This window comes from Dendrobium catenatum, unplaced genomic scaffold, assembly GCF_001605985.2.
Source record: "Dendrobium catenatum unplaced genomic scaffold, ASM160598v2 fragScaff_scaffold_370, whole genome shotgun sequence".
Lineage (NCBI taxonomy): Eukaryota > Viridiplantae > Streptophyta > Magnoliopsida > Asparagales > Orchidaceae > Dendrobium > Dendrobium catenatum.
This window is the reverse complement of record NW_021318832.1, coordinates 2,101,129-2,109,273: the sequence shown is the minus strand read 5'-3', so window position 1 is coordinate 2,109,273 and position 8,145 is coordinate 2,101,129.

Sequence of the window (8,145 nt, the reverse complement as noted above, 5' to 3'; positions counted from 1 at the left end):
CTTTCCGGTCGATCTTGCGATCTTTCAGGATGATATGATCATATCAATCATCCTTAATTACCTCCTTGATTGTCTGATCAATTAAGGCATAATTATGAATATCGTTCAGGCCAATTAGAGATCGTCCTGGCCGATTACCAAAAGTACAGAATACCTTAATTATTTATGGTGGTAATTTCTTTCTGTTTTGTGCTTATCGTCCTGGCCGATACAAGTATCGTCTAGGCCAATTTACTAATGACGACAGCCTTAATTAAGAACCCCTGATTATATTTTTTGTTTTAAGCCAGATCGTCCAGGACGATGTAAATATCGTCCGGGACGATATGAGTAAAAATAGGAATTCTAAGTCTCTCAAGTGTGTGTGTAGGGTTACTTAACATCAGTCACTTCAAACATTTATAATTGACTCAAGAAAAGGAAAAAAGAAGATTACAGACTGACTCAACCCTAATCTACCCAATCTGTAGCTGATTCTGATCGTCTGATCTTTGGGTCCTGAAAAAGTCAATAGAGAAAAAGGCAGTTGTAGTGAAACAAGATTAGTTTGCTATCATCAAAATCATAATCCAAAAACAGGTTTGTAACACTTTCTATTCCATTAATGCTTATAATCATCTAAGGTTTTCTTTAAGATTTGAACTAGATTTTTATTGAAGGCCTATGTTAATATACTTGCCTGAGGCTAATAGATTATAGAGTATATAAAATAAATGTTGTAATATCTTAAAAAACTATTTATTTTAGTACTTCTAAGACATGGACCATTAGCTTATATAATCCTACAAAGAACATTGAATTAGTATACGTTGACATCTTTGAAAAATTTAAGAATGTGATGAACTTTAACTTTTCTTAGCGAAACTAGCTCTGCTCATTTTGAGAATAAATCTATAGTAATGAATATGAATCTTTAACCTCTAGAAGATGGAGGATCAATCAGAATGATGATATATGTGTACCCCAATTTTTAAAAGATCATGAAGCAATGGTTGGATGTAAGATAATTGATGAATCATACAAAACTACACTATACTTTTGGCACTAAGCATAGCAATGTGCAATATTCGAGCAATCATCCACTATTGATGGCCAATAGTATCCCATTCATTTGATTTTCATTTTCTTTTTCATTTTTGGTCCAAACTTATGTGAACTAAACAATCCAACATGCTCTTCTTCTACAATCTTATGTGCTTCAAATTCATTTAAAAATCATAACCACATCTGATCGAATGATCATCTGTATAGAGTGTTATAGACTAAAGTATAAGATATAGATCTTCTTTTGATTTGATCAGCTACTGATTTATTGTATAGGAGCTTGTTTTCATTTAAATATTTAATGAAGGGTTTTCTCCAATCTATTGTTTCATCATTTATTACTGAATTAATTTTTACCTCATATGGCAATTTCTTTTTTTATGTATTCAAAATATATGGGAGATGGCATTTTAACCTTATATTTCTACCAAAATAATATCTCTGTCAGGACACCTTTAGACTTTCCTTTAACACCTTATAAATTCAAGCTATTTGATTGATCACCAGCTAATAATCTAGAAAAAAAATTTAATCTCACAAATTTAATTTAAGCTTTTTAACTCTAACCCAATTATCAAAGCTTTATACATAGCTTTTTTTTTTTTGTACAAAGTTCTAACATGTGGTAGGAGTAATATATTAAGCCTTTATCTGGAGTGATGAATATTATCCTAATTACAACTTTCCCATGGGAAGTGCCACCAGAATGTTCTTATTAAATGGAAGAAGCATCATCAAAATAGAGTTCCCAAGTAGTCTTTTCATTTGACTCTAATTTCATGATTTGCTTGTCTGGTAGTTCATTAATTATTGGGCAATCATCTAGCACTGGATGAATTGCTAAGAGTTTTGCTATAGCTTTCTGCTTCATAGCCTGTAGGGGATTAATGTAATTTCAATTTGTGATAGAATCATCAACCATTGAGGTAATTTCCCTGATAATGTCACATGAGTCATCAGGTATTACAATGGATTTACTTTAAATATCAAATTTACGTTATGAGAAAGTCTATACTACCTAAACTTCTAAGTAGCGAAGATTAAATTTTTATAATGCTTCTTAGTTAGAGAGCAATTTTTCTTAGTTTAAATTAAATAACTACACAAATAATAAAGTGCATTCCCTTTCCCTTAATTAGTAGTATGGGCTATCAAGGTGCGAAGAGATTCACTTAAAGCTGTTGTATACAAAATTAATGTCTTCCTCTAAATAAGAGCAACAAGGATTGAAGTTATTAGATATTATTTTTTTCTGCTGAATTTTTTTTGACATTTTTCATCTCACTAAAAAGAAAGCATTTTTATTGCCTAGAGCTGTAAATTGTTAACATCTGCCTAAAAGGTTTGATATAAGTCTCCTAGGGTATGTTAATCAACCTTGAAAATATCTCAATTAAGTAAAGCTCATTAGCGGTGGCATTCTACTATTATTTTTAATGTTATTTAGATAAATTTTGTTTTTCTAGTGTAGAACAACGAAACCCAAAAATTTTCTCCAAGTGATGTCAAAAGCACACTTTAAAGGGCTCGTTTTTAAGTTATATTGATGTAATATTTGAGAAATAATTTATAGATCATATAATAATCTTCTCTTTTGTGACTTTTAATGACTAGATCATGGACATAACATTCCACCTTATGGTGGATAAGTCCATCCAAAATTCTCATCAATTCTCACTGATATGCTGCTTCGACATTCTTTAATCAAAATTCCATGGCTTTGTAGCAGTAAAATCCTCATGAGGCATATTAATTTGATTGTATATGGATGAACCATCCATTAAAGAAAATATTTCATGTAAGGAAGCAATATCAATAATGGGTTTCAATATAAGAAGTAGAAGCATATCTTTTGGACAAGCCTTATTCAAATATCTAAAGTCAATATAAAATGAATCTAACCTTCTTCCATTTAATCGAGATGATATTAGCCAACCAGATTGGATATTTCTCTTCCTTGATAAAACCAACATTAATTTGATTTTTGAGTTCAATTACTTGTTATTCAAGATCCAGTTATATCTATTGAGGTGCATATTTTACTAGAAACTATATCTTATTGAATCTATATCTTATGAACTACTATGTTTAGAAGTAATCCAAGCATTTTTTCATAAATCCAAGCAAAACAATACTCCATATTATTTTATATGACTAAGAAAATTCATCATCATCAAATTGGCATAGAGTTATGAATCAAACACCTTATCTTGATATGTATTTATCATATTTTATATTCCACAGGTGTTCAAATTATTGGGCTTCACCTCCAGTCCAATTTGATGGTGTTAAACCTTACATAACAAATTTCTTAATACATTTTGAGTACCAATAAAAAGGAAATTCTTTTATCTAATCCAAAAATGGATCATCAATTATTTTATGAGTTTATGTTGTTTTATTGGTTGAGGGTATAAAAGTCTAGTTTTATAATCTATATTTAAAGGAGGAGAGCCTTTCATCTCTTACTTGTTTAGATCATTCTGGATAATGGGTTTAAGGTAGCATTTTCCACATACATCTTTAGTCTATCTATAGTAGATATATTTGAATTAACTTCCGTAACAACTTAGTCCCTATCCTCATCGCGATCAACTTCTATAAAAACTTCAAACTTTGGCTGCTCTATAAACTTCCTATAGACTATAACCTCTAAGCCTTTCTCAAATACATACGATTCATTATCTAAGATGGATTCAAAAATTATATGTATTATAGGATCATTTATTTAGAAATAATATTTTTTATTTTGTTGAACTATTATATTAACCATCTCTGGAATATTCGTCTAGACCATTGAGCTATTCTACAGCCTCTTTGTGAAGGAGGAGCAAGTGACAAGTGAACATCATGTTGAAGATTAAAATACTTTACTTTTTTTTTCTTCTTTTCTTTTTTTCTTTCTTTTCATCCACTTCAACTTCTACCAATTTGATATTTTTAGAGAAGAGAATCTACTTCTTAGGTAGATAATATGAAGCATCTTTATATATACTAATTTCATGAATTAAAAATGGTTGAATATCAACTTTAACTCAGTGTTCTACCCCTCATGGAGTATTTGATACACTTATGTAAGGTGGAAGGCACCATTATATATTCATGGAGCCAAGGTCTACCTAAGAGAACATTAAAAGAAATCTCAAAATCATTTATATAAAATTTGGCTTCAATTTTTAATGTTTCTATTCTTAATATAAGGGTTATAAAACCCATAGTTCTCTCACCTTTTTTGTTTAATCCTCAAAACATCATTTTGTTTGAGCTAATTTTGTGAGTATCCACTTTTAAGTATGCAAGAGTATTAAGAGCCATAATGTTGACTAATGCACCAGATCAATAAGGATACAAGATAAATTAAAATTATCTTTATTTACTAAAATATATAATGGACAATTATGATATGTGGTTCCTAGCAACAAATCTTCATCTAAAAATGTGACTCTTGGAACTTCCTTTTAATGTAGTGATTCTTTTTATTGTGTTGATGCTAGCTTATTTATGCAGATCTTTTAGTCAAGTAAAACTTTGATTAAGGCCTCCATTTCATTAGAGAGAAGTACTAGAGCATCGTAAATACTTAGCTTTAGAGGAACTTTCTAAACTAGGAATTTGTAGTTTACTTTAGAAACTTCTAGATTTATTGCATCTAAATTTGGACTAAGATGATGTTTGCTTGATTGCTTTGGATTATCTACAACTTACTTTCATTTATTTATTGCTAAATTCTATGGAAGTAAAGATTTACCACTATGATGGTTGTCTTCAAATACCTCTTTAGGAGGAGAAGTGTCAGATTTCCTTACTTCTTGATCATCGATTGTCACTAAATTCTCTTTGAAAGGCTATCTGAATTAGACATTTCTAGTTTAATGTTGATAGGAACAACTTGAACATCAAGAAAATGGGAATAACTATCAAATAAGTATTAAAAAGGTTCTTCTAATTCATTCAAATATGCTTTTGGAGAATTATTTTCTTTGTTAATTAAATTTTGATTCGAATATTCATAAGCAGAAGTAAACAAGTATACAAAAACCCTTTTTCATTATTTACTTTGTCCCAGGAGGGATGAAATAAAATCATATAACATTAAAGGTTTGAGATATTTAAATTCCCCATTTATAGAAATGTCTTTTTTATTATATACATTTTTTGTTTATTCTTCTCTTCCTCCTTTGATATCATAGAAGCTTGGCTGACTCACACTTTCTTAAATGCTTTGGTAGGATATTTATTATGCTCTCTATCAAGAGTTACCATATTAATATGGATGGGATTATGCACTCTTGGAGATTCTTAAGAAGATGAATGATATATCTTATTAAGAATTCTTTGGGGGAAAAGGGATAGTGCAACATCCCAGTTATCAGTAATTTTTAAAATAGAGGAAGGTGTAGAAGGCTTGTTGATTATATATTTAGAAGGTCCTTTATTTTAATTAACTAAATAATCCTTGGGTGTTATGGATAAAATTCTTATATGCCAAATGATTTGCTTTAAATGTCCTAGGTTGTTTTAGTCAAATCTGTATAGATTAACATTATATCATCCCAAGGGACATATTATTGTTTCACTATCGATTTGAAAAGAGAAACTTTTAATTTATTTTCATTATCAATCGCATCATAAGGAATTTTTAATTCATCACCAAGGATGGATGGAATATTCACCTATAATTTTAATCTTGAAATTAAACCAATGAATTTATTTTCATAATCAAACAGCATAAGAAATATTCAAATTGTCCTTAATAATAAATATTTAATTATCATTTAATCATGAAAGTAAATTCATGTATTTATTTTCATAATCAAACTCATAAGAAATATTCAATAAATCCTGGGGAAAATTTTAATTTAAACTTTAAATGTCATACAAGATTCACTTTTAAATTCATATTTGTCTTTCTTTAATCAAATATGCATAGATTTGCATTATACCATCCCTAAAGATAAACTAATGTCTCACTATCAATTTGGGAAAAGAAACTTTCAATTCATGATTGAACACTGCATAGGGAATATTCAATTAACCTTGAAGAATAAAAGAAACATTCACTTATCGATATAGTGTAGTTTTGAATTTTTCAAGTTCAGATCATTAGCAATCAATAAATATTATCAGTGATTGAACAAATAATGAGGTGATTATCAACTGATGGATTTTAAATTTGATTTTTGTTTGAGCTTTGAGTTGATCAATAAGGGTCAAAGATTGTCTTAATTTTACAATGATCATATCACTAACATTCATTTGGTGATTGTCAACTGACTGATCAAATAATCAAATGATAATCAAGGTTGACTATTAAGCATTATTTTTTTGGGTCAATGATCAGGTTACTATGACAAAGCATAGTGATGAGTTTAATTTGAAGTTTGAGGTGTAGTAATAATATGTGAATAAAGATTAGATGTTTAATTTTGAAAATTGACCTCACTCAAAAAATAAGGTCAATAGGTATCACAACCAACCCATCTTTAATATTTCTCTCAAGTCATTTCTTGAAATTTATACAATCTTCTAACTTATGACTAATCCCCGGGTGAAGTGGGAAATATTTGGGTTGTCCCGATTTACCTACATCTTCCACCCACTTAAGAATTGGAAGTTTTTTTTTTTTTCTAAAATACTTTTTAAAATTGTTTTAATAGCCTCTATTTTAAACCTAAAAACTTTATTTTTAAATGCTTCAAACTTCTATCTTCGCTCTTCTAAAATGAAATCAGAATATGGTCTAAACTATTGATAATTATGTGGTCTGCTACACAGCATATACTAAGGAGAACGACTTTGATTTTCTTCTTGAATTTACATCATCTTTTTCTCTTTGTTGTTTGTGAGCATTAATCATTATTTCTTTTCCATAATCTTTTGAGGTTTTAACTTTTTCATTTCTAAAGAAGGTTGATCTCTTAAGTATAGTTACTGGGAGGCTTCCTCTTGAAAATTAAAGTCTTTAACTAATAACTTCTTAAAGATTTTGATTGTAAATCCTTTCAGTGAAAAGGTTAGTAAACTATGATTATTTTTTAATGGTATCTCTAAGCATGCTACTTTTTTAAATTCTACTCACATCTCATACTAAGATTTTTCCATCTCAAGATATAATCTACTAGACTTTCAACTAGTCCGTGCTTCTCTACTATAAGATACCAACTGTGATATGATGTTTTACACCAACAAATCTTTTTAGAAATAATTCTAATTCAATGAAGGTATAAATTTACCTATCAGGAATTTCAGTGTTCCAATAAAAATGTGATATTATATAAGCTACTTATAAATTACCTGAATAATAGTGCATCACTGCCCCCAATATTACAACAATTAGTCTAGAAATGCATAATATGTTTTTTGGGATCACCTATACCATCAAAATTTTCAAATGAAGGTGGAGAGTGGACAACTAATGCCTTTCACTTATTGAACAGGGTCTATGGTCGGTCCATGGATTTTCCTTCCTTTTGCCACATTTCACTTAAAGGATTGAGTTTTTTGGGTCTTGAACCAGTGTCTCACTTTTTCTAAGGAATGGGGAAGAGGACCGAAACATACCACCACCAAGTAAGTATTGTAATCGACTAATATACCTGTTTTTTAACTTAATAATATGCAATTACAAACAGATAAATATTAACATGTGGATGCTGGATACCTGATGCAACAAAAGTTTTTGAAGTTCTTTTCTGGTACAAAGTATCATATTTCAAATTTTTAAAGAAGTCAATCCATATGTGAGAGAAAAGAAACATTTAACAATCATCACTCTTAACAACAAGGTGTAATTGATTGATCATTTAGTGTTTTAAAAAAGAAGTGGGTAATATTACGTGATATGTTTACATATCTATTCAAGAAGCAAGTAAAAATAGTGGTGGTTACAATGACATTATACAACTGCATGCAGAGTCTGTTAAGATAGTTGTTATTTGCATGCTTTACATTTTTGCAACTTATGAAGTTTTGATGATTTCAAACATTATTGTTCAAATGTGTAGTTATCTCCTAACATTTTTTAGAAGAATTGTATTTGCTCTTGTGTGTACTAACATTTCAGGAAAAATGAACTCCAGACTACGAAGACTTCAAATTAAA